Source organism: Antechinus flavipes, chromosome 4 (genome assembly GCF_016432865.1).
Source record: "Antechinus flavipes isolate AdamAnt ecotype Samford, QLD, Australia chromosome 4, AdamAnt_v2, whole genome shotgun sequence".
Classification (NCBI taxonomy): Eukaryota; Metazoa; Chordata; class Mammalia; order Dasyuromorphia; family Dasyuridae; genus Antechinus; species Antechinus flavipes.
Window position 1 is genome coordinate 386,385,822 of NC_067401.1, and position 27,228 is coordinate 386,413,049.

Genomic DNA, 27,228 nt, shown 5'->3' on the forward strand with positions numbered 1-27,228 from the left:
CTCCTCTGGGAGTACTTTTCCTTAAGATTTTAGCATATAAGGAAGGTCATGGTGCTTTCTCTGCGCCTGGTCCCAAACGCTGGAGATCAGAGACGACCGTGTCCGCTGTGTCCCTCCGAGCCATAACCAGCACTTTCTGGACTTGGGGAAAGTGATGGCAGCGTGGGGGCGGAGGGAGGATGAGGAGGTCTGTGTTGCAGTCTTGCGTGGGCTGATGCTGAAAGGGGAGGAAGTGTACCCAGCTTCTGCTACAGCCGCTGCTCCCACTGGCCCAGGAACAGGGCAGGAAAGGAAGGAAAACGCTGCCCCTGCCTCCACGTTGCTTGCCATGGGAAACTCGTGGAGTGTCCCAAAAGTCTCAGTGTGGTTTTAAGCTTGGGAACAGCTGCGTATATAGCATTTCCTCTCACCAACCCAGAGGTAAACAGCGATGTTATTATCATCCCCATTTACAGATTAGGTTGAATGATTTAGCCCAGAGTCACACAGCGGGGAACTGGTAAATTTTTGGCTCGAACCCAAGCTTCTTCCAATGCGCAGTTACATATATCAGAGGCAGTGAAGGTAAGGTTGTTATGAGAGAAACATTGTAACCCACATCTCTACATACGTTCAAATTATTATTATTCTTTATCTTCCTAATTATCCTAGAAGGGAAGCAAGGGAAACATTATTATTCTACTTGAAAGGTGCAAAGAGGACCCCAGAGGAAAGGGATTCCTCCAAGGTCATACAGCCCTTCCAGTCTGCTGCTTTCTCTGCTGTATTATTTAGCTACCAGGTCCGGCTGTTTTTTTTCATGGACCTGGCTGGTCCGGCTGAGGATCTTCCAGAGCTCTTGTTCTCTTGTCTCCGGGTATGGCCAGCCTGAAGCCCCAGTGCTTCTGGTCACTTCAAGTCTGAGCAATCCTTAGGGAAGAACAATTTACCAGTTCTGTTGCCCCTTCCTCCCCCCCCCCCCAACTCTCCCCTACTCTCCCCCCCCCCCCCCAGTGCTTCAGAAACCATCACTTTCAGCAGCAAGTCCTTCCTGCTGTCTAGCTTTACATTCTGCTCTGTTGCTGCAATAAAAAAAAAATCTTGTTCTGGGAATCTCCAGTTTGCCCTCTGTGAATTCTCATGTGAACAGCAGGAGAAGCTCACAGGCATGAGAAGGGGAGGGAGACAGATGAGTAATGCTTGCTTAACGGAGAGGAAAATGCAATTCAGGATTTTAGGTGTAGAGCCAAATCCCTCTGTACCCATCTCTCATCTCTGCCTGACTTGACGCAGTGCTATCTACTTCCTACCCAAGAGCCATCCAGGGATCTAAAGTCAGAGCATCCTCAAAAGTCAGAGCACTCTTGGAGCAGATACAGCCAGTTGTCATTGGTACCTACCCGTGGAGCCCACGCTTCCCAGGGGCTGCTCAGCCAGGCTCCCTGGGGCACGATGGCATTCTTTGTTGTCATGATTCTATAGCACCTCCAAGGAGGGGGACACTCATTAGCATGGTAACTATTTGCTGTTACTAATGAGATCTTGCATTTATGAATGAATGAATGAAGAAGTATTTATATATCTATTGTGTACAAAGAATAACAAGAAGATCTTGCATTTATGAATAAATGAATGAAAAAGTATTTATTATGTATCTACTGTGTACAAAAGATAATGAGAAATTCTTGCATTTATGAATGAATGAGAGAATATTTATTATGTACCTACTGTTTACAAAGAATAGTGTTAAATATATTGGGTTACTTGCCATCTAGGGGAAGGGAATGAAGGGAGAGTGGGGGGAAATTTGGAACACCAGGTTTTGCAAGAGTCAATGTTGAAAAATTATCCATGCATATGTTTTGAAAATAAAAAAACTTTAATAATAAAAAAGAATAGTGTTAAACACTGGGAATAGAAAAAAAGGAAATCATCTCTGCTTTCCAAGAACTCACGTCATATGGAAGGAGATAACACATGTTCACATGGAGATTCTAATTTTTTAAAGTGCTATTATCACTAATATTGGTAATATACACACACACACACATACACACACGCAGACACATACACACACACACATATATATATATATAAGGGGTATGGTATTCGCCTGCCTTTTCAATGGGTGGGGAGGGGTTGGAGGAGAGAATTTGGAAATAAGCTTAAATAGAAGAATAAATATATTTTGTTATCTGCAATAAAATTGTAGAATATGGGAGATAGGGAGCACATCTTAAAGCGAGGAAGACCTGGATTCAAGTTCTATCCTTGGTACTTACTGTCTGTGTGATCTTGGGTAAGTCACTTCTCAGTACTCCAGCAGACTCTCAGTAGAATTGAAAGTTCCATGCCCTATCCTATTATCAATATAGGGACCAGTTGGGGGCTCTTTAAAGTCAACAAAGCACTTTCTGTACCATGACTTTGAGACCGCTTTTCAGGGATGGCATGAGACTCTTGAAAGGCAACTCCTGTTCAGGCACAAGAGGGACCAAATAATTGGGGAGATCTCTCCTAACTCCAAGATGTTGTGATTGGTATCTGGCACATAGTTGGAGTTTAATAAATATTTATTTATTAGTTGACTGAGTCAGGTAGTTACCATGAATTTGAGGTAGCATGATGTAATGAGAAAAAGACTGGGCTTGAAATCAGGAGCCCTGGGCTTCAAGTCAAGCTCTGTCTAATAGCTATGGATCTATTCTCTGAAATTCAGTTTCTGTCTTAGAGGGTCATTGTGGAAATGTCTTTTAAATTTATTATATGATGTTAAATTGGAAATAACCTTAGAGATCATCTAGTTCAATCCCCTTGAATTATAGGTGAGTAAATAGACCTACAGAGTGGAAGAGACTTACCTAAGCTCATACAGTTCATATGAGACATAGCAAAGATGTGGACCCCAGCCCTCTGACTCTAAAAGCATTTCCTATGACTCCATGTTGCCTTCTACTCTGTGGGAGATGCCAAAAAGAAAAGTCAAGAGCCTGTTATTGCTGAGGTCTCAGTCTAGTTTGAGAAGACCAGACCCAATCTAGTGGTGGCAGAAAATAAGAGAATTTCTCCCTTGGGCTGTATTGGTGAAATGGCACTTTTGGGGGGCAGATGGTGATAATAGTAGGAATGGAAATGAGGGATAGAAGAAAGCTCTTCAATGCCTGCATAGTCAGAACTGAACGGATCCCCTAAACTTGCTTCTCCTTTTGCCTTCACTATTTCTGCCGGGGACAGCAGCATTCACCCAGCCACAAGCATTTCTTAAGAACTTACCATGTGCCAGGAGCTATACTAGGTGCTGGGAAACAGAGACAGAAAGGAAGCAGTCACTGCCCTCGTTCTATTTGGGGAAAAGCATGCACTTATATAAGTTATGCAAAATATTTATGAGTTCCCCAATTGATCATTGGTCAAAGGCTATGAAAGGCAGCTTGGGCATAGTGGATAAAGTTCTGGACCAGAGTCAGGAAGATCCTCTTTGTGAATTCAAATCTGGCTTCACACTTACTAAATGTGTGACCCTGGACAAGCCGCTTCAGCTCACCTCAGTTTCCTTATCTGTAAAAATGAGCTGGAGGGGCAGCTAGGTGGTACAGAATATAGAGCACCGGCCCTGAAGTCAGGAGAACCTGAGTTCAAATCTGGTCTCAGACACTTAATGCTTCCTAGCTGTGTGACCCTGGGGAAGTCACTTAACCCCAATTGTCTCAGTACAAACAAACAAACAAAAATGAACTGGAGAAGGAAATGGCAAACCACTCCAGGATCTTTGCCAAGAAAAACCCAAATGGGCTCCTGAAGAATCAGACATGACTGAAATGACTAAGCAGCAACAAAGGAGATGAATAGGCACTTTTCAGGGGACGTAATCCAAGGATCAATAGCCATATAATTTAATCACTAATCCACTTAGAGAAACACAAGTTAAGTCAACTCTGAGACACTATTTTACACTTATCAGATTGGCAAAGTTAACACAAAAAGGAAAATGATAAATGTTGGAGAAGCTGTGAGAAAACAGGTATATTCATATACCATTGGCAGAGCTGTGAACTAGTATAACCTTTCTGGGAAGCAGTTTGAAACTATACAAAAAAGTTAGTGAATTATACATTGCCTTTGAGCCGACAATATTGCTATTAGGTCTATTCCTCAAAAATATCAAAGAAAGATGAAAATACATAATGCATTCATTCTATATATAGGATATATATGCACACACACATATAGGCTAATATATATATGTATACATATATCTAATATATATGGACTGATTTTTATCAAACACATATATCTTGTTTATATAAGAGCTGATATATACATATAATAGGTTATATATTATACACAAAATAAACATATACATATAAACACACACATGTAACATATATACCATGTGTGTATAATATAAACATATATAACATGTATATACACACATATAAATAAAGGGTCCCTTTTTGCAGAAGCAAAGAATTGGGAACCGAGAGGTTTCTCATCAATTGGAGAATGGATGAACAAGTTATGATATATGAACATGATAACATACTATTTTACTTTGCAAAATGATAGAGATGGTTTCAGAGAAGCCTGCAAAGACTTTTATGAATTGAGGCAGAGTGAAGTGGACAGAACCTTTTATCCAGCTGGCAAAGTGACTTGCTTAGGTCTGTTCCTCCCTGCTGTTGACTCCTTATTTCTTCTAGCATAAAAGAGAATGTCTTTTGTTTGGCATCTGAAGCCCTTTATAATCTAGCTGCAATCTGCCTCTCCAAGTTTATCTTACATTATTCTTTTTCACACACTCTGTGGTTCATCCAAGATGAGCTTTTTGCTCTTTTCCACACATGAAATCCGTATTCTATCTCCAAGCCTTTGCATACAACCTTATGTTGGGCTGAGAATGAATTTGGGGCTGATGGAGATAATTAGTAGGGGTAAGAGGTGCAGTGCTATTAGCATGTGTTCTCGGGTAAAGGTTGTTTTGATGGGTATATGTGGTGGGTAAATTTACCTCGTTGAGAGGTAATTGGTATATGGAGTGTGCTCCCTTAAATTCGATCCTTTCTCCCAACTATCTGTAGAATCCTTTGATTCTTTTGAAACTCAGTTCAGTCACCACCTCCTACATGAAACCTTCCTGATCTCCATCCCTTTGCTAGTTGTCTTCCCTTAAAATTACCTTGAATTTGCTTTGTAAATATTTTGTATATATCTTTAAATGTACATAGTTTCATCATAGATTGTAAACTTCTTGAGGGCAAGGACTGTTTCATTTTTGTTCTCATATCCTCTAAATAATTTTATATTAGTGATGCATTTTTGTATGTGCATCCTCGATGCTGTGTTGGCAACAGCTCAGTGCTTGCAAATAGCTGGTGCTTTAAAAATGTTTATTGATCAATTATTGATGGATCTGAGGATGTTTAGCCTGGAGAAGAGAAGATTTGGGAATAAGAAGCAGGCATAATAACTGCTTTCAAGTATTTGAAGGTCTGACTTGCCAAAGAGGGACCCAGTAAAGAGCTGTGGTTAAAAGCAGCAAAGATGAGATTTTTTTGTTTGATATTAGGATGAACTTCCTAAGAATGAAAGCAGTTTAAATTGAAATATGCTGACTGACCAGTTGTGTTGCAGAATAGATCTTTGCTCAGGTATTGGTCCTAAAAGATTTCTTCTAACTCTGAGACTCTGATTTTTCATCTCACTGTACCTCTGCCACCTAACCCGCCCACTCACTCACTTATTCCTCTCCCCCAAAGACAGTCTTTTCCTACTGTTAGGATGGGAGAGAGAATCATTTTTTTCTTGATTTTTATTTGTTCTCTGTCTATCTTGGAACCAGGTAGAATGTCAATGAAAGTGGTGAAGGTCAGCAGAGAAGCTGTGTGACAAAAAAAGACAAGATGAAATAGAGATGGAAAGCACTGAGGAATAAATTCTCATTAGGAAAGGAGTGACCAAGAAGAAGGGATGGAGATAGTGAGTGACAAGGAGGATGGCTGAGAGGGGCAGGAGCGAACAAGAGGAGGTAAAAGGGGCAAAGAGGGAGAGAGTGGAACAGATGGGGCTGGACAACAGAAATCACCAGATGATTTTTCTCAGCAATCCAGTCTTTGTGTTTGGGATCTCCTGGTACTGCCACCTATTTCTACACCTACTCCCTCCCTCTCATCTCTCCTTTCCAGACCTGTTCTGTAGCTTTGTCCCAACCCCCACCATGAGAAATCTTCATTTCTGGAAATGTCGCTGAGCTGGGGTTCCTCATTGGCAATTGCACATTTTGAGTCTCTCGGGGACCATTTCTGGATGACAAAGAGCTCTTTCTGAAATCCTTAATCAGGAGAAAAATGCCCCCTACCAAATTGGAGCAGGTTCTCAGAGCTAATGGAGCCAGGGAAATGTGCATTCATTTCCTCTTTCCTCCCCTCCCCACCACCCCCAAGCCACAATAGGTAATAGGAAGTTTGAACCGAAATAAGCTTCCACCAGGCTGGAAACAAAATGGCCCATGCATTTTGCAACAGAGCATTAAGAAAAAAATAAGTGTTAGCAGCTCATGTAGTCACCAGGCCCAAAATGTGTATCATTATTCCTCTAGCTTAGCTCTTACCCTTTGTAGCTTCACCCCTCCCAATCTGCTTATTTGCTTTTCACGAGCTGCCCTTCCCCAGGTGGGATATGTCTTTTAAAGGTCCTGAAAAGGGCTCAGCCCAAAGCTCCCATTGACTAGAGGCTTGGAGAGTGGAAGTCTGAATTGTTATGGTGTGATGGTGACTTTAAATGTCCAGCTTCTGGGACAGTTCTGGAAGAAACTCAGGGTATTTAAAGTCTAAAATACTCCCTTCAGGACACTCATGTGTATGTGAGCAAAGATTTACTACTCATCATGAACCAGAGGATTGATGACAAAGGAGTGATTCCAGGAAAGATCACTGGCTTTGGAATCAGAAGATGAGACTCAGATAAACTCTTTTATCTGTCACTTACTACCTGTGTGACCCGTGTTAGACATGTTGATAAAATAAAGGGGTTGGAGGACTCTATGATTTCTAAGGTCCCTTGCGGATTTAGATACAATGACATTCCCTTTTTATTAGTTGTTGTTCAATCATGTCCAGACTTTTTTGTGATCCTCCTGGAGAGGTTTACCATTTCCTTCTCCAGTTCATTTTACAGCTGTGGAAACTGAGGCATACAGGGTCACACAGCTAGTAGGAGTCTGAGGCTGGCTTTGAACTCAGGAGGAGGAGTCTTCCTGACTTCAGGCCCATATACTATCCACTGCAGCTCCGTCTAACTGCCCACAGAAGCCACGGGAAGCCTTCCTGGGAGCTCTCCAAGCACCTGGCCATTTACTGGCTTTTCTGGTTGCTTGGTTTCACAAGTGCCAGTCTTGTTTTGCAATTTGACTGCAAACCCCATTAGACCAGGAATCACATATTTTCTTTTCCTTGTCCTCTTCTTTCCACTGGTGCCTAATATTGGGCACGCAGCAGGAATTCAATAATTTCTTTTTGACTGAGTGATCTGACATAGTTTAGAGATGAGGATACAGGGCAGATGTCTTGGGAAAGGGAGTAGGATGAGAAAACAGGCTTTATGCACCTTCCATTATAAAAGGTACAAACAACAACATTTAATGAGTTCCAAGTACTGTTGTGTACAATGCTCTATGAACAAGGTTCCTGCCCTCAAGTCTATTTGGAGAGACAAGATATAAACATGGAAAAAGTTGTTTAAAACCATGGATATCAACCTGATATATATGCCAAAGGAAAAAAATTGTGTATTTTATCCCAAAAGAATTGGGAGTCATTATGGTTTATTGAGCAGAGGAGGAATAGGGTCAGACCTTTGCTTTAGGTGTACCACTTTGCTAGCTTGTGTGGAGGATGGGGTGGAGAAGGCAGGAACTTGAGGCAAGATATCCAAATAAGAAGCTAGTGATAATATTGATCATTTTCAGTGGAACAAAGTGAATCACCTATGATGAACAAGCATGAATGTGATGGCATTGCAAACACTGAATATCTCATTACATTTTCTTTCCTCTACAATCTATCCCCTTTTCAGACTTTACGATTACTGTCCAGGGTACTATCATCCTTCCAGGCATATAAGTTTATGACCTCAATGTTGTCTTTGATTTTCTACTCTTTCTCACTTCACATAGCTAATCTGTTTCAACTTTTGTCAATTTTATCATCTTGTCTCTCTCCTCTATGTCCCCTTCTCTTTATTTACACAGCCAACACTCTAGTCCAGGCTCTCATCATCTGTCACCTGCACTACTGCGGCAACCTCCTAATTGGTCCCCTAGCTTTGAATCTCTGCCCTCCCATTCTTCCTCCACACAGTTGCCAAAGTGACTTTCCTGAAATACAGGTCTGATCGTATCAATAAATTACAGTGGTTCCCTCTGGGCTCTCAAATAAAATAGTATCCCATCTTGATCTCACTTTTAAAAATTTCATTTATATGTAAGTTTTATAATTACATAATTATTGCTACAGTAATATCTCTATATAATTATATATATATACAAATATGGGGCTATATGTTCCAAAACTGTTTTATTGTTAGGATATTCAATCAAAAATGTTTTGAGGTCACTAATTTAGAGCACAGGGTTGAGATTGAGGTTGTGAGTTTAAACCCTACACAGCAGGGGTAGAATCCCACAAAAAGGAATTTAGGGGACACCATGTACTATATTTTAGGAGTAGATAAAGCATAACTCTTCATTTTGGGCAGTAAAAAAGTACAAGGTCCAGGAGCTCAGATGATTCAATGAACCCCATTCCCAATAATGGGGAAAAAAAGGAATCTAAAGTGCCTAGTAGAGAGACCACTTGTCTGAGAATAAGGAAGCTTAGCTTCTAGAAACATTTTAGGGTTGACTAAAGGAAAGAGTAATTGACTTAGAGTTAGTGATATGGATTCAAATCCTCTCTTTAATATTTAGGAACTATACAAACTTAGGCAAATCACTTATTCTCATTTTATCTCAGTTTTCTCATCTGTAAAATCAGGATACTTGCCCTACTTCACAGGCCTATTTGAGCAAAGAACTCTGAAAATCTTAAATTTCTCTATAAAATATGAACATTCATGATTACCTTTGGCTGTGTAATTCACCATAATTTTGAGCAAGACACTTCCTCTCTTTGTCTTAGTTTCCTCATCTCACCTTTGAAGGGTTTGATCATGATGATGCCTAAGGATCCTGCTAGGTCCAGAAGTTTGTGATCCTGCTCATTCTAAAGATCTAAAAATGATGGTTCTTTGGGGTCATTTCCATGCATTTGGGTAGAAAAGAGGCTCCCCACAGAACCCTGAGGCTTCTTTTGCACACCTTTCTTCCTTAGGAATTAGAACTAGGAGGAAGCTTAGAGATAATGCTTTTTATAGTGAAAAAAGACTGAAATTTGGAGAGGTTAAATATCGAGTGGCAGTGCCCAGATTCAAATTCATATTTCGGAATTTCTTTTGATTCCCCATCCAATTATGTGATCTCTCCTCTGAAGCCTGCTTCTGTCAGCAGTCCTGTCAGAATAAACTGCCCATTCCCAATGCTTAAATAAATTCCCCTTTATTTCTAATCTGTCAGCTTCCAGCTCAACTCAAAATTTTTCCTCTTTGGAGATTCTGGAGTTGACCTCCTTGATACCCTGATGGTGTTTCTTTCCCCACCCCTCTAAGAAACTGGAAACTAAAGAACTTTCATAAGGAGAAACTCTTTTTAAAAAGCATTTCTTATACACCTTATTATTTGCTTCAAAGATTTCACTAGCATAAAGCAATAGTGTAACTATGAGATGGGAGCTGGACAAATTATAAGGAGAAACTCTTAAGACATTTTTGCTTCTTCTCTTCACTTAACTGAATGCTCCCGATCTGTCAGGGTTGGCAGGGCCAGGACCAATTAAGGACCTGATTCAGGGCATTTCTACTGTTAAATGAGATAAGGCACATTTTCAGCAGCTTTTTTTTTTTTTTTCACTTTTTGCTTCCTGTCTGCTCATTTCTCAAAAACCCTGCTCTCAAAACCCCTTTCTTGTCTCTCCTGGCAATCTCTTTAGCCTTGATGTTATATAGACAGAGAAACTGGGCTGGGGGAAAGGAGTAAGTTTTGGGAAAGGGATTGAAAGGAGCAAAGGATAATGGTCTAGGGTCAAAGAACTCAAGTCAGTTCCTGTGAACTATTCTATGTGATGGTGGTAAGGAGAGATAGAGAGGGTATAGGGAATAATCAGAGCCTAGATTTAGTTGGGAAAAGTAGAGAGAGGAGAACATTGCTCATCCTGGAAGATTTTTTACCTTAGTAAAAGGTAATCTTTCCCTAGGAAAAATTGCAGAATCAAATGATATTGATTTTGATGTCCTTTTAGCTCATCCTGTATCCTCTTCTCTCTCCCCAAACCCCAAAAGGATCTAAAGTCCCTATAGACCTTACTTTCAGATTTTCAGATAACTGTGATGGTTAGAAGGAATCTGATCAAAAAATTTCCTCTTGAGTTTTAGCTGATTTTGGAAAAAACTTCCTAACATTTGGAGAGATACAAAAGTGGAATGAGTGACATTAATAGTGTGATATCATCATAGTATATACCTTTAAGAGAAGGTTGGCTATTGTTTTTGAAGACATTACTAGAAATACTTTCTCCTGGTACCAAAAAAAAACATTGAATGGGAATAGTGAGGGCTCAGCAGAGGTTTGGAGGAGACTTGAGCCATGGGTACAGTAGGTTAGGGAGAGGGAACAGCTCACCACTAAGTCCGGACAGGGGTTGCTGAGGAAATCAAGTGAAAATAAGAATATGGTAAAACCCCCAAGGAGGAGGTGGCTTTGGAGCAGCTGGTGAAGGACTTTGAATCAAGGAGTTGTAAATTTACAGTGCCTCCCATCCTGAAGAGAAAGCAATATAATTGTAGGTGCCCTAGACAAAGCCCCATTTGGCCAATACCAGTTATAGATTTTATGTTGAGAATGATGAAGAATGATGCTTATTTATATGAGTTAGACTAGAATGACCTCTGAGCTCCTTCAAAATATTAACAGTCTATATTCCTGTAAATGAATATCTTCAAATATAGGTATTTTAATAGAAGTTCTTGATTCCGGGAGTATGACCTAGAGCCAGGAGACCCAAGTTTCAACATTGCTTTGACACTCGTTAAGTCTGTGATTCTGGACAAGTCACTTTATATTTCTTTTTTTTTTTTTTTTAAATTATGGCTTTTTATTTACAAGATACATGCATGGGTAATTTTTCAGCATTGACAATTACAAAACCTTTTGTTCCAACTTTTCCCCTTCTTCTTCCCACCCCCTCCCCCAGATGGCAAATTGACCAATAATATTAAATATATTAAAGTATAAGTTAAATACAATATATGTCTACATGTCCATACAATTATTTTGCTGTACAAAAAGAATCGGACTTTGAAATAGAAGTCACTTTATATTTCAAAATTGATTCCTTACCTACAAAATGGCTAAGGGCTGATTTGTCAAAATGAAAGGACATGTGGATTCCATCCCACTGACCAGATGAATTCTTTAAAAACAAAGAAGTTGACACTAATAGACCTTCTGGAATAATTCTGACCTTTTGAATGACTTTGCTCAAAGATTCTTCTTTACGTGGTCAGCTGGCCTAAAGAAGATATAGAATATCTCCAAGACACTTCCCTTATAAGCCACAATAATTCTTCTGGCAGAGCGCCCTACCATCCCCTGTGTGAGTAGGTACCACCTCGGCTAGTCTTGACATGTGCAGCCTCCCATTACACATGTACATATAGATACCAAAATACGAACAACAACAACCAAAGTTCCTGAATCCCAAGTTAAAAATCTCCTATTTAACAAGTTTTCAATCATTCTGATTGTACCACTCTCCTCTATTTCTCCATCTTCTTTTTAATAAGAAAAAAAGACCTTATTATCAAATATTTTCTAAAATCTAAGTAAACTGCCAGTTGACAGTGTTGTCCTAGTATCCCCACTTAATAACCCTTTCAAACAAAGGAGGTTATGTTTAGTTTGGCACTGACTTTTTTTTTCATTTTTTAAAAAAAACTTGATTGTATTTTATTTTTTTCCAATTATGTGTAAAGTTAGTTTTCAACATTCATCTTTGTAAGATTTTGAGTTCCAAAATTTTTTTCTCTCTCTTTTACCTCCCCCCTTCCAAAGACAGCAAACAATCTGATACATATTATCCATGTACAATAATTTTAAACATATTTCTCTTTTAGTTATATTGGGGAAAAAACTCAGAACAAAAGGGAGAAACCACAAGAAAGAAGGGGGGAAAAGGTGAAAATAATATGCTTCAATCAGCATTCTATAGTTCTTTTTGGATGCAGATAGCATTGTCTATACCAAGTCTATGAGAACTGTCTTAGATCACTGTATTGCTGTGAAGGGCTAAGTCCATCATAGCTGATCATCACATAATCTTGTTTTTACTGTGTACAGTGTTCTCTTGGTTTTCTCATTTCACTCAGCATCAGTTCATGTAAGTCTTTCCAGGCTTTTCTGAAATCAGTGTACTCGTCATTTCTTATAGAACAATAATATTTCATTACATTCATTTACCATAACTTATTTCAGCCATTCACTAATGGAAGGCGGGGTGTTGATCTATTCTTGATGAAGTCATGCCAGCTCTTTGTAATCAATACTGACAGCTTGGGACACCAAAATGAGTGATAGATTAGATGCCAGAACACTCAAGTTTCATTCTTGGCTCTTTTCCTTAAAGCCAGGTCACCTCACAAACCTGGGTCTCAGTTTCCTTATCTGTAAAATAAAGTGATAGAACTAGATAATCTCTCCAGTTCTAAATTTAGAATCCATTTTTGAAGTCCATTATTTTCCTTCTTTTGAAAATGGGGACACATACTCTTCTCCAATTCTTCTTTCCTTTCCCTCATCTTTGAAGTGTTATAGACAGTGTCTTATTAAGCACATCTCCCACTTACTTCAATACCTAAAGATGTAGTTTATCTGGGCCAGATGACTTTAATTCATCAAGGGCCATTTCATGCCGTCTTCATAATTTTTGTGGAGTGTCATCTCCCTATTAGACAATTTTATTCTATCCTTTTCAGGCATAGGTCATGGTTTTTGGCAGAGAAAACAAACAAACAAACAAAAAGATATAAAAAACGAGCAGCTGGATCATCTCTCTACTTTCAATCTACTCTCAATCACCTTGAACATTTTAATGTCTTTACCTTTGCATGATCTTTCTTCCCTTCCCACTCCCTCCCCCCAGTAAAAATAGAAAAAATGAGAGACAGACAGACAGACAGAAGAGTATAGGGGAGAATAGGAAGGGAAAGGGAGAGATGAGGAGGGAGGGGAAAAGAAGAAAAGGAAAGGTGGGGGAGAGGAAGAAATGGGAAGAGTATGGAAGGGAGAGAAGAGAAAGAGGAAAGTAGGAAAGGGAAGGAAGAGAAAGGAAAAAAAAGGAGAGGAAATAAGAAGAAATTAAGGGAGAAGGATGAGGAGAGAAGAGAGAAGGGAAGGGAGAGTTGGAGCTAGGAAGAGAAAGCATAGAGGGGAAGAGGAGAGGTAAATAGAGGTGGGAAAGGAGAGGAGAAGAGAGATGAGGAGAAATCTTTTATTGCTGCCTTCAGCATTTCTTGTCAGTCTCAGCTCATTCTGAACTTAATGCTCTTGACTTTGTTTCAGGACCACGCCACACATTTACCTTCATTCTCCATTACTTCTTCTTGCTTTGGTCTTCTGAATCTTTTCAAAACCAAAGCTGATTGGTGAGCTTCCTGTGATCTCTTCAGACAGCTCCCCCCTTTCCTTCTCACTGGAATTGTTTCTTTTTGCATCTTCAGAATTTCATTGCAGAGAGCTTACTTCTAGAACATGGATTCTTAACTTTTTTTTCTAATGACATCGACTTTTTTGATAGCTTAGTAAAGTTTTCAGATCTTGTCTCTGAATAATATTTTAAAAGCATAAAATAAAATAAATAGCATTACAATGGAAATTTGTAATTAAATTACATTAAAGTAGTTATTAAATACACACATATATATATAGATGTGCATGTTCATGTATATATGTATATATATGTATTTGTATATATATATTTAGATATATATAGAAAAAAGTGGCACAATGGATAGAGTACTCAACCTGGAGTAAGGAAACCTCTTTGTGACTTCAAACGTCACTATATTAACTTATTAACTTATTATTATTAACTTATTAACACTTATTAATTGTGACTCTGGGGCAAGCCACTTTTCCTCATCTGTAAACAGATGACTTTTTGAAAACTGACTTCCCTGGGAACTTTAGGCATGTGTTCTGGTCAAAGGCTTGAATTCTGTTTGGTTTTTGTTTGTTACTTTCTTTGTTTTGTTTTGTTTTTTTAGGAAGCAAGAGGTAGGAAAGTGGTAAGTGGGTTCAGAGAGCATAGGGAAGTCCTTTGGAGGAGTTTGTTAGAGCTTCCTTTCTATTGCTCCTTCCTTTGGAGTCACAGATCAATCAGTTCATTGATCATCATCACATTGCTATGGGATTTAAAACAGTGATTCTTGAACCTTTTCTTTTACACATGGCACAGTATTATTCTTTGTCATGAGGGGTATAGGCTTGTGCAAGAAGCCTTTCATGCAATTCGAAATAGATCTGGCAAAACTTGAAATGCTGGCAAGTTCTCTAGAACCTGCTTGCTATAGCTAATAAAACCTGCTTCACAGTGGGCAGGAATGGTTCCTTCCAATTTCACTGCTGCTTGTAAAGCCACAGGCTTTTGTAATCTTATGCCTGCTTCAGTCATGAAGAACCAGCCTGTATCTGAAAATTGGATAAAGTAGTTGAAATAAGTCACACCAATCATATTCTTCTGTGCCCATCTTATCTAACTCTCCTAGACTTTAAGCTTCTTGAGAGAAGGAACTGTGTTTTTTTCATCTTTGTATAACCCGTGCCTAGAATAGTGTGTTATGCACTTAAAAAGTAATTGGTAAATGTTGAATGAATGAAAAATCAAATAACGTATATACTATTAAAATTGGAAGATTATTTAAAGATCATCAAATCCATCCTTCTAATATTTAAAAAATAAGGAAACTGAGCTACCACCACAATGTGTGCCATAATGTATATAACCTTAGTGAATACCCAGAAATGGACTAATATCTGTAGTGAGGGAAGACCAATGAGTGAACTCACAAATTGGGTTTCTGCTTAACCTTCTATTGTCAGGGCTAATTCTTTAGTTTAAGAAAACCATCTGCCTTGATTAGAGCTGTTAGCATTTAAATGCGTTTGCTTATTCTGACTCCCAAGTGTGGAATTCAAGAACTGCTGAAATTCAAAACCAGTTTAATTTACTAATGCTTTTAATTAAGGCAAAACCCTTTGTTTAGAAAAAGCAATTAAACAATTACTTTTCATAACAGCAGTCTAAAAAGAAACACTTTTTTCTTCATCAATAGGAATTTAGTGAGTGCAGGACTTTGTATTTAGCTATAAGACTTGGTTTTTGCCAAATTATAGCCCCATTGAAGAGTTAGAACTTATCTACTTAAAAGGAACTGAGCATAGAATGTGAGACTTGAGAGGGATCTTCAAGATTTCTTTTTCATGTCCTTATTTTAAAGGTAACAAACTAGAAGACAATTAAGTCATAAACTATGGAATACTGCCTCTAACTGCCAATGGAATACAGGGAAAGAGAGAGCAGTATGGCTTTGAGTTGCTCATGAGAGTTTCATGAAAGAAATAGTATTGAGGTGGGTCTTGGAAAATGAATTAGCTCCGGATGAAGAAAGAAATGGGCAAACATCCCAATTCAGTGGAAGAGTATTAAATAAAGGACAGAGGTAGGAATGAGCATGGCCAAAGCACAGAACACTGAGTTTGCCCTTTAGATGTTAGCCAGGAATGGGAGGGCTTTGAAACTGAGGTACCCGAATCTGAGATTGATGATTGTTACCGTAAGTCCTTGAATAGGAGTCTATGATGAAAGCTTGTTTTAATAAGATTAATCTGGCAAGATGGTGAAAGGGAGAAGAGACTAAAGGAAAACTGCTTCAGAGTTTGTTGCAGTCAAAGTAAATACACCAAATTAAGCAGTGTGAGGTGGAAAGAACACCGTCCCTAATATCAGGAAACTCATTTTATCTCTTGTTAGATGTGTGACCTTAGTTTAAAGGAAGAAAGAAGATATGATAAAGTATTAGCTGTGGGTAATGCAAAAAGGAAAGAATTGAGAGGTAGCTAAATTCCATAGTGGGGACAGTGCTAGAAGACTAGTTCAAACCCTGCCTTAGATAATTACTAGCAGTGTGACTTTGGGCAAATCATTTATCTCATCCGTTTTAGTTTCCTCATCTGTAGAATGAGAGGTTTCATCTTAGTGGCCTGTCAAGGTCCTTTCTAGCTCATAATCTATAGTTTTATGATATTAATCCAAATGTTTTAACTTCAGAGATGGGAAGCTCTTCCATCACTGTAACCATAAAAGAGGACCATCTCTCTGCTTTACAAATATATGAAATAAAACCAACACCTTATGAATGTGCAATTTAATATTTATAAGTCATCTGTTGGCATCCTTCCTTTCTTCAAAGTCCAAACCATGCACTAGCTCTTCCATGAAATGCTTTCTTGCTCCATCAGATAAAAATGATCACTCCTTCCTCAAATTACTGAAATGATTTCCCCTTGGTCTTCCCCTTGGGATAGATAAATAGATATCTCTTGGGCAGCTAGGTGGTCTGGAGTCAGGAACACTCATCTTCCTGAGGTCAAATATGGAATCAGATACTAGTTTGTGTGAACATGGACCAGCCACTTAACTTCTTTGCCTCATCTATAAAATGAGCTGGAGAAGGAAATGGGAAACCACACCAGTATCTTTGCCAAGAAAGGGAGTCACAAAGTGTTGGATATGACTGGAATGACACAATAGTTTTCTAATTAATATTCCTGTCCCAAGCCTCTTTTTACCCCAAATCACCATCCATATGTCTGCCAAAGTGATTCTCCTAAAAGGTAGATCTGACCTCCTCCTTCCCCCCAAATCCCCACATACTAAGTGCAAGTAATTCCTTATTTCCTCCAGTATAAAATATAAACTCCTTTGCTTGGTATTTTAAATTCTTCACACAATTATTCCCTTCTCATCTTATCAGTCCATTTATACTTTGTTCCTCTCCACAAATTATTATGGTTCATTCATATTGGCCTGCTCCCTGATCCTCACCTGTGATGCTCCATTTCCATTTCCATTCCTGCAATTCTCCCATCTCACCTCCCTCTAGAGTCAGTTCAAATGCCACCTTCTGCAGAAGCCTTGTCCCAGTGCCCTAGCCGCTTTTCTCTCTACAGGTACTTTCCATCATCTCCTTGAGTAGCTTGTATGTACATATTCAGAGCATACATTTATATGTATGTACCATGTTGTCTCCCTCATTAAATTGTGAACCTCTTGAAGACAGGGCCTATCTTTTAAGTCTTTCTTTAGCAAATATTAAATATATCTAGATTGATTGGTCAAATGAGATTACATGTGTATGTAAACCTTAGAACAATGATTCTCGAGGGCAGGACCTGGCATGGTATCTCAAGTTTTGCCAGACCTACTTCAAATTGCATAAAACGTACAACTGTAATTCCACATTCATGCACACTTCTCTGGTGAATCAGGAATATTGTATCATATGCAAAAAGGGCTCAAGAACCACTGCCTTAAAGCCTAGTGAAATGTGAATAATGCTGATCAATTAATGGAGCAAATAACAAGCTCTTCTGAAGTATAGATTCTCTGTCAGACATTGAGTTAGGTTCTGGGACATGTTGATGATCATTAGTGATAATGAGCTATGTCAGTGGAAAGTGCACATGTAAGGAAATCACCAAAAATGTGAAGGATTGGAGAATGAACATATACATCATATTTACATACATGCATTTACATATGTGCCCATAAGCATGTACATGGGTTTTTACATTCTTACACATACATATACAACATACTGATGCACTCTGAGAGCTCTTCCAACCTCATGAATTCTCACACAGACACACACTCAGCAAACTGTCTCCTGATCACCCAGGCAATCTCATCCAGGCTCCTGACTGCAAATGAGATCAGAACTCTATGAGGAATTGTCTTCTCTGTTGAGCATGAATGTGCTAAATAAATCTCCCTGCCTCTAATAAATCTTGTACAGATGTAGAAAATGCATTAAAGGCTGAAAAACCTGAGGTGGCAAGAGACGGTGGTGAGAACAGAGCTGTAAATCCTCAGTGGGCATGCCAGCTACTAGGGGCTCCTAACTCTCTCTCACACATAGCTGCAGTGAGGGTTTGGGACTTGGCTGGATGGGAGGAGATTCACTCCCTGAAGGTCACAACAGGGTAACCTTGGATGGCAGTCATTGTTCAACTATGGATCTCCCTTTGTAGACTGCTTACTTACCCTGGCTTCTTAGCAGGAATGGTCTGCATATGGTCTCAAATATATGCCAGTGAATATGTAAATTCAACCATTCCCATAATTCAAGTTAATGTAGTTTCTGCCCAACCCTCCCCTATCTCATCAGAATGATTTACAGCATTTTATGGGTAAACATCTAAATTTAATTAATTGATTTGCTGATCAATTAATTAACCAGATATTTTGCTCTTATATAGATATCAGTTGTTGATTTTTTCCTGGGATATAACCAAGAGCACATAATCCATTAGACTCTGTATATAGTTTGGATTATTTTCCTCTAAATATGTTCCTCTTTTTAAAAAAAGATTGTTTTTATTTCTATATCTTCTCCCTTCCATTGAGAAGGACTGAAAACAAAATATGTTACAAATATGGTCATGGAAAACAAATTCCTGCAATAGCCATATATCCCTCCCCCTTCGAAAAAAAAAGGAGGAAGGAATAGAATATTTTTCCATATTCACTCTGAGTCTACCAACTCTAATTGGAGAGGGATAGCATGTTTCATCATAAGTTGTAGAGGGTTGAAGCTCTGAATCAGACAAGAGAGCACTTGCTACCTATTTGATGTGAGACAATGGCTCTATTAGCATATATTTGGATGATGGCTCTCCTCACCATTGGTGCTTGCTGAATGTTTGGTAGTGAGATAATCATAGGCAAGAATTGGAGGGCGGAGGGTGAGAAGTCAGGGTCACTTGGCGCCAGGATGAGGAGGAGAGAGGATGGAGACTCCAGACTCCAGAATCCAGGATACATCTTTGGCAAGCCACAAGGCAGCCTGCTTGCCTCCATCACTTCTCCCCCTAAAGACCAAGGATTTTGATTTATCCTGACTCTGGCTGACCCTGAGGTCCTCCAGGGAGCTAGCCTGTACTTTATAATAAGTCCTTTGGAATTGTGAGCAGGCATTGCATTGAGCAAGAATTCTCACTTTACTTTGCATCAGTTCATACAAGTTTTCCCTGACATTTCTAAAACAGTCACCTCTACCATTCCTTACAGCATAGTAACATTTGCCTTGTTTTCAGCACTGGAGTTTGTCTATTATATTTTTTCTCAGCTCTTTGTAAGATCTTCCTTTTTTTTTTTTTTTTTGTTTTTGCACAAACAAAACCAATGAAACCAACATTAGAAAGAAAGCAGGAAAGGGGGGGGATTTTTAATAGCAGATTTCTTTGATAAAAGCATTATTTCTCAGATAGAGAACTGAAATTTATGTCATTCTATATTATATGAGTCATTCATATATTATATGAGTCATTCCTTTACTGATAAAAGGTCAAAGGATATGAACAGACAGTTTTCAGAAGAAGAATTCAAAACATCACTAGTCACACACAAAAATCCTAAGTCACTATTGATAAGACAAATGTAAATTTAAACAAGTCTGAGGTACAACCTCATATTTATCAGCTTGGATAATATGACAGAAAAGGAAAATGACAAATATTGAAGGAGATGTGGGAAAACTGGGACATTAATACATTGATGGTGGAGTTTTGAGCTGATTTAATTATTTTGGAGAGAATTTAGAAATTATGATCAAAGGTCTATACAACTTGCATATACCCTTTAATCCATTAAAATCACCACTGGGAGCGCAGCTAAGTGGCACAGTGGATAGAGAATCAACCCTGAAGTTAGGAGGATGTGAGTTCAAATCTGATCTCAGACACTTAACACTTTCTAGTTGTGTGACCCTGGGCAAATCACTTAATCCCAATTGCCTCAGGAAAAAAATCACCATTAGATACTATCTCAAAGAGATCAAAGATAAAAGACCTATATGTACAAAGATATTTATAACAGCTCCTTTTATGGTGGCCAAAAATTGAAAATTGAGATGTCCAATAAGCTGTTATATATGATTGTGATGGAATACTAATGTGCTATAAGAAATGACAAGCAGAATGTTCTTAGAAAACTTGGAAAGATTTAAATTAACTGGTGTAAAATGAACAGAACAGAACCAGATGAACACTGTAAACAATAACAGCAATACTGTATGATGATTAACTGTGAATGATTTAGCTATTCTCAGCAACACAATGATCTAGGACAATTCTCAAGGACTTGTGAAAAATGTTATCTATCTCTAGAGAAAGAATTGATGGAATCTGAATGCAGATTGAAACATACTGGGTTTTGGATTTTTTTGGTTATTTTTGTTTTTACTTCTTTATTACTCTTGGGTTGCTGTTTTTTTCCCCTTGGGAGGTATGTGTTTTCTTTTACAACATGGTTAATATGAAAATGTTTTACATACTTGCAGATGTATAATCTACATATTGTTTGCCTTCTCAAGAAGGGGAAAGAGGAGGGAGGGAAAGAATATTGAGCTCAAAATTTAAAATAAAATAAAATATTTGTTTTTAAGAGTGGAAGAAGGTAGTTTTACCTTCCCAAATGACTTTTCTTATTTCCCATTGGAATCTACATTTAACTGTAGGATGCTTACACACTGGATTAAACACAATGGATAGAGCACTGGACCTAGAGTTCAATCCATCTTCCAACCTGTATGAGCATGGGCAAATTTTTTTAATTATAATTTTTTATTTACAAGATATATGCACAGGTAATTTTTCAGCATTGACAGTTGTAAATCCTTTTGTTCCAACTTTTTCCCTCCTTCCCCCTACCCCTTCCCCCAGATGGCAAATTAACCAATACATATTAAATATGTTAAAGTATAAGTTAAATACAAGTTAAATACAATATATGTATACATGTCCAAACAGTTATTTTGCTGTACAAAAAGAGTCAGACTTTGAAATAGTGTACAATTAGCTGTGAAGGAAATCAGAAATGCAAGTGGACAAAAATAGAGGGATTGGGAATTCTATGTATTGGTTCTTAGTTATCTCTCAGAGTTCTTTCCCTGGGTGTAGTTGGTTCAATTCATTACTGCTCTACTGGAACTGATTTGGTTCATCTCATTGTTGAAGAGGGCCACATCCATCAGAATTGATCATCATATAGTATTGTTGTTGAAGTATATAATGATCTCCTGGTCCCGCTCATTTCACTCAGCATCAGTTCATATAAGTCTCTCTGGGCCTTTCTGAAATCCTCCTGCTGGTCATTTCTTACCGAACAGTAATATTCCATAATATTCATATACCACAATTTATTCAGCCATTCTCCAGTTGATGGTCATCCACTCAGTTTCCAATTTCTGGCCACTACAAAGAGGGCTGCCATAAACATTCTTGCACATACAGGTCCCTTTCCCTTCTTTAGTATCTCTTTGGGATATAAGCCCAGTAGTAACACTGCTGGATCAAAGGGTATGCACAGTTTGATAGCTTTTTGAGCATAGTTCCAAATTGCTCTCCAGAATGGTTGGATGTATTCACAATTCCGGCAATGATGTATCAGTGTCCCAGTTTTCCCACATCCCCTCCAACATTCTGCATTATCTTTCCCTGTCATTCTAGCCAATCTGACAGGTGTGTAGTGGTACCTAGGAGTTGTCTTAATTTGCATTTCTCTGATTAATAATGACTTGGAGTATCTTTTCATATGGCTAGAAATAGTTTCAACTTCGTTTGAGAATTGTCTGTTCATATCCTTTGACTATTTATCAGTTGGAGAATGGCTTGATTTCTTATAAATTAGAGTCAATTCTCTATATATTTTGGAAATGAGGCCTTTATCAGAACTTGTGACTGTAAAAATGTTTTACCAGTTTATTGCTTTCCTTCTAATCTTGTCTGCATTAGTTTTATTTGTACAAAAACTTTTTAATTTGATATAATCAAATTTTTCTATTTTGTGATCAATAATGATCTCTCGTTCTTCTTTGGTCATAAATTCCTTCCTCTTCCACAGGTCTGAGAGGTAAACTATCCTATGCTCTTCCAATTTATTTATAATCTTATTCTTTATGCCTAGGTCATGAACCCATTTTGACCTTATCTTGGTGTAGGTGTTAAGTGTGGGTCAACGCCTTCTTTCTGCCATACTAATTTCTAATTTTCCCAGCAATTCTTATCAAACAGTGAGGTCTTATCCCAAAAGCTGGGGTCTTTAGATTTGTCAAACACTAGATTATTAAAGTTATTGACTGTTTTGTCCTTTGAATCTAACCTTTTCCACTGATAAACTAGTCTATTTCTTAGCCAATACTAAATGATTTTGGTAACCGCCATGAACAAATTTTTTAACTTCAGTTTCCTTGACTGTCAAATGAGGATAATATGAGGATTATTGAGAGGTTTCAATTATGTTATTGTGGGTTATTGTGAGGATTCAATGACATGATATTTGTAAAATGCTTAGCATAGTGCCTGGGCAGAGTAGGTGCTATATAAATGCTAGCTATTATTACTATTATTAGTAACTTCCAGTCTTTCTCTATCACAGCATCTTTGTAGCAACTAAAACCATTGAATATTAAAAGACTTCTTTTTCTTTAATGGTTTTTATCCTGCTAATATGAGCATGTCTCCATGTTTTTCATTAGTTCCTGTGTATTCTAGACATAGACATACCTCTTTTACCTTCTTTCTCTATATTCTCTTCATTGGGATCTCATCTTTTCCCATATACAATCTTAAGTTATGTAAGCACCTCCACCCTTTTTTATTAAGTCCAATCCAATCCTCCTAGGGCTCCTTAACTCAGCCTTCTCCTCATTCCTACTTTCTCCCCTTCCTGCAGTTCTTCCCCAAACATTAGGAAACTCAGCACTTCTCTAACACCTGTTGCTTTAGCCCAGCAGGGCAGCTATGTGGGATTGTAGTGGGGAAAGTGTTGGGTCTGGAATCAGGAAGGCTCATCTTCCTTTTTTTTTTTTAAATTTTATTTTATTTATTTATTTATTTTATTATAGCTTTTTATTTACAAGATATATGCATGGGTAATTTTTCAGCATTGACAATTGCAAAACCTTTTGTTCCAACTTTTCCCCTCCTTCCCCCCATCCCCTCCTCCAGATGGCAGGTTGACCAAACATGTTAAATATGTTAAAGTATAAGTTAAATACAATATATATTTTTTTAAATTTTATTTTATTTAATAGTAACTTTGTATTGACAGAATCCATGCCAGGATAATTTTTATACAACATTATCCCTTGCAATCGCTTATGTTTCGTTTTTTCCCCTCCCTCCCTTCACCCACCCCCTCCCAAGATGGCAAGCAGTCCTATATATGTTAAATATGTTGCAGTATATCCTAGATACAATACATATTTGCAGAACCGAACAGTTCTCCCGCTGCACAGGGAGAATTGGATTCAGAAGATAAAAATAACTCGGGAAGAAAATCAAAAATGCAGATAGTTCACATTCTAAATACAATATATTTATACATGTCCATACAGTTATTTTGCTGTACAAAAAGAATTGGGCTTTGAGGCTCATCTTCCTGAGTTCAAATCCAGCCTCAGACATTTACTAGCTGTGTAATCCTGGGCATCTCACTTCATCCTGTTTGCTTCAGTTTCCTCATCTCTCAAATGAGCTGGAGAAGGAAATGACAAACCATTCCAATATTTTTGCCAAGAAAATCCCAAATGGGATCCTGAAGAGTCATACATGACTGAAACAACTGAACAATTACCCCAACAGATGCTCCTCCCCTTCTTCCCAGGAGGATATATCTCAGATTTATAACATTGTTACAACTCCCAACTGCCCCAATGACATTGTTTCACCTAAATGTTTTCACAAAGTGAAAGTGTTTTCATGAAGTCAATTAAGGCCAGCTGATAGAGAATAGAGATACATGTGTTTGTCTTATCTGCCCTATTAAATCTTAGCCAATAGACTCAGCTGGAAAAGATCTTAGAAATCATTTAGTCTGAGGCTGCTTAACTTGAATTCTATGGATTTGGGTTTTAATTGATAACTGTGTTTCAATATATTTGGTTTTCTTCCAAAGCCCATATATATATTTTAATTTTAAAATTTTTTTTTATTTTTTTCTGGTTATACATGTACATTCATTTAAAAACATTTCCTTATGAATCATGGTGGGAAACAAACATCAGAACAAAAAGAAAAAAAAACACAAGAAGGAAAAAAAAATATGAACATACCATGTGTCGATTTACATTTGGTCTCCATAGTTCTCTCTCTGGATGCAGATGGCATTTTCCATCCAAAGTTTATTGGGATTGCCTTGGTTTAAGTTCATATCTTTTACACAATTAAGAATAATTCTGAGAGGAATCCATAGGTGTAATCAGACTGCCAAAGGGGTCTAGGACACAAAAAGAATTTAACAATGCCCAAGTGGTCTAACTCTCTCAGATCCAAAGAGGTTAAGTAATTCCCCCAAAGTCAGGCTCTGAACCTGGATGCACTAACATCATATACAGCATTCACTTCTACATTAACAGAATGCTCTCTACACATAGTAGGTAGGTGTTCAATCATTGTTGAATGAATGGATGAATGAAGAGGTTCTCTGACAAAGTCTGTGTCTAGATAATCAGGCTGACTCTTTATGTTGAACTATTCAAATTATTAAACAGCATTGACAGGGTGCTTGTTGGAAGGGCTGATCAGATCAGCTGAGGTAGTCCAACAACTGATTCAATAGGTACAAACTGAGCTGGCTCTGAGAACGAATGAGATTGGCTTTGAAGGATAAGGAGAAGGCACGCTGGACACTAAGAAAAGGGAAATGGAACTTCTGAGAGTCCAATTCATGGAGCATAATGGAGTATGTGAAAAGTTATTTTCTTCATTTTCCCAGTAAGTCCCAGAACTGTGTGATCAGCCTAATGCATCATGTTACTGTTGAATTGTTTCAGTTGTGACCGCATTTGGAAATTTTCTTGACAAAGACACTTGGAATAGTTTGCCATTTTCTTCTCCAGATCATTTTACAGGTAAGGAAACCAAGGAAAGCAGAATTAAGTGACTTGTCCAGAGTCACACAGCTAATAGTAAATGACTGGAACTAGATTTGAATTCAGGAAGATGAGCCTTCCTGATTCCCCACCTAATGGTGCCACCTAACAACCTTCATAGTTTCTTATAGTTTCCTTTATACAAATGCAGAAAATAGAAATCAGCTGTGGTTAGATTTTGTCATTTAAATAGCTCCTCAAAGATCTTGGGAGAAGGTCTCTTTTCCCCTAAAATATTCTTTCTGGCCATTCTCCAGTTTTCAGTGAAGAAAGAGTTAATCCCTTTTCTCACTACAGCCATCCTCTATGCTGTCTAAAACCCGACTTGGCCATTATAAATGGTCAGGCCCACATTCCACTAACTAGCTACCAGAGAGTGCAGTAATTTATTGTGGCAGGAACTTCATTAATCTTGATTTAGTGCCACTACATGGTCCTATCCCCCTTTCCCCTTCCCCTTCATTTTTTACTACATCAAATAACTTGAGTCAGATGCAAAATATAGATTCCCTTGTCAGTAATGTGACCATCTATTCCTTCAGTTTCCCAGCATCCCATTCATTCCAGGACACAGCCCCAGATGACAGTCAATGACTCTCTGGGGATATTGGGGTTTCCTCAGTACTTAAAAGATAGGGTTAAGGAACTGTGTTCTTCCTCCCCTTTTTATTTGCCCCCCATCCACATCTGGGTTCCATCCTGCTCTCTCTTCATCTGAGTAAAAAAAGCTTCAATGGTGACTAATTCATGAATTATTCAATTCCCTCTCTGCAAAAGCAAGCAGGGTCTCAATGGTTCCTTAGCTCAGGATAGGGTCAGATCTGGGCCAGTTGGATCCCTTATAATTCACAGAGGGACAGAATGCCAATACCCCAGCATAATTTATTCATACCTCCAGGCAACAACCTATATAGTTATACCTGAGTAGAGGAATGGGATTCTTACCTAGTATTTCCCTCCTATATCTACCCATCCGTGTCGTGTCTCTGTTCTCCTGTATGTTTGAATATATGAGTTTATATGAATATAGTATGGAAATGAGTTTATATGAATGTATGTATATATATACATATATATGTATATATGAATATGAGTTGGCTGTTGCATGCAAATGTGAATGAATGAGTACACAGGAGTGCATATAAAATGCATGAACATGTTTGCTTATGTGCAATAAATGCTATCATGGTTTGTTTGGTTTACAGACCACTTTTCATGAGGCTATTCCTCTTCAGGTTCTTTGCTAGCAATTGAGTGACATTACCCTCATGACCACAGTGATAACTTGGCTATTGACCTTAAACACTGAAGTACCAGGATAGCTACAGGTACAAATAACTAAATTGGAGAGTAGCATGCTATTCTACTGAATTAAACTATAAAATTTTATATAATATAATATAAATTTGGTGCAGTATAACATAAAACTTAAAAGATCTTAACTAGAAATAGTTAAATATAAGTAGTAATCAGTATTACTAATTTCTACTTTTCTTAAAATTATTCTCCTTAATCTTTTAAAAAATGATGAAGTTTAACACAGTGCCTGTCATGCAGTAAACACTTAATAAATATTTGTTGACTTGACACCATATACAAATTACGGTAGAAGAAGATTTAAGGAAACATATATAGTTACAGTTTATTATCAATTATTACTTAATTTAATTTGCCTTTCCCAAGACTTAAGTAGAACACTAATTCCTTAACTAAGCTTTTTATGAACTTCACAACATATAAAAACTCCAGAAGCTTTTCATAAATTTGAAGAGTTATAGATTTAGAATTTGAAGAAACCTGAGAGATTCTTGACTTCTCTTTGTGAGCCCATTTGGGTTTTCTTGGCAGAGATACTGGAGTGGTTTGCCATTTTCTTCTTCAGCTCATTTTACA

The 27,228-nt window shown here is 38.0% G+C and overlaps 1 protein-coding gene and 1 long non-coding RNA gene across 2 annotated transcripts in view; one reads left to right on the forward strand and one right to left on the reverse strand.

The window, feature by feature from the left end:
* The window catches only part of SYT2 (synaptotagmin 2), a 171,661-nt gene that overhangs the window by 25,936 nt on the left and 118,497 nt on the right, over positions 1-27,228 (forward strand). The window lies entirely within an intron of this gene.
* The window catches only part of LOC127562716 (uncharacterized), a 91,816-nt gene continuing 87,304 nt past the window's right edge, over positions 22,717-27,228 (reverse strand). Inside the window, exons 3-4 of the long non-coding RNA XR_007953800.1 lie at positions 24,517-24,680; positions 22,717-23,939 (exon numbers count right to left, since the gene is read on the reverse strand). This is a non-coding gene — a long non-coding RNA (uncharacterized LOC127562716). The remainder of the gene's footprint in view (positions 23,940-24,516; positions 24,681-27,228) is intronic.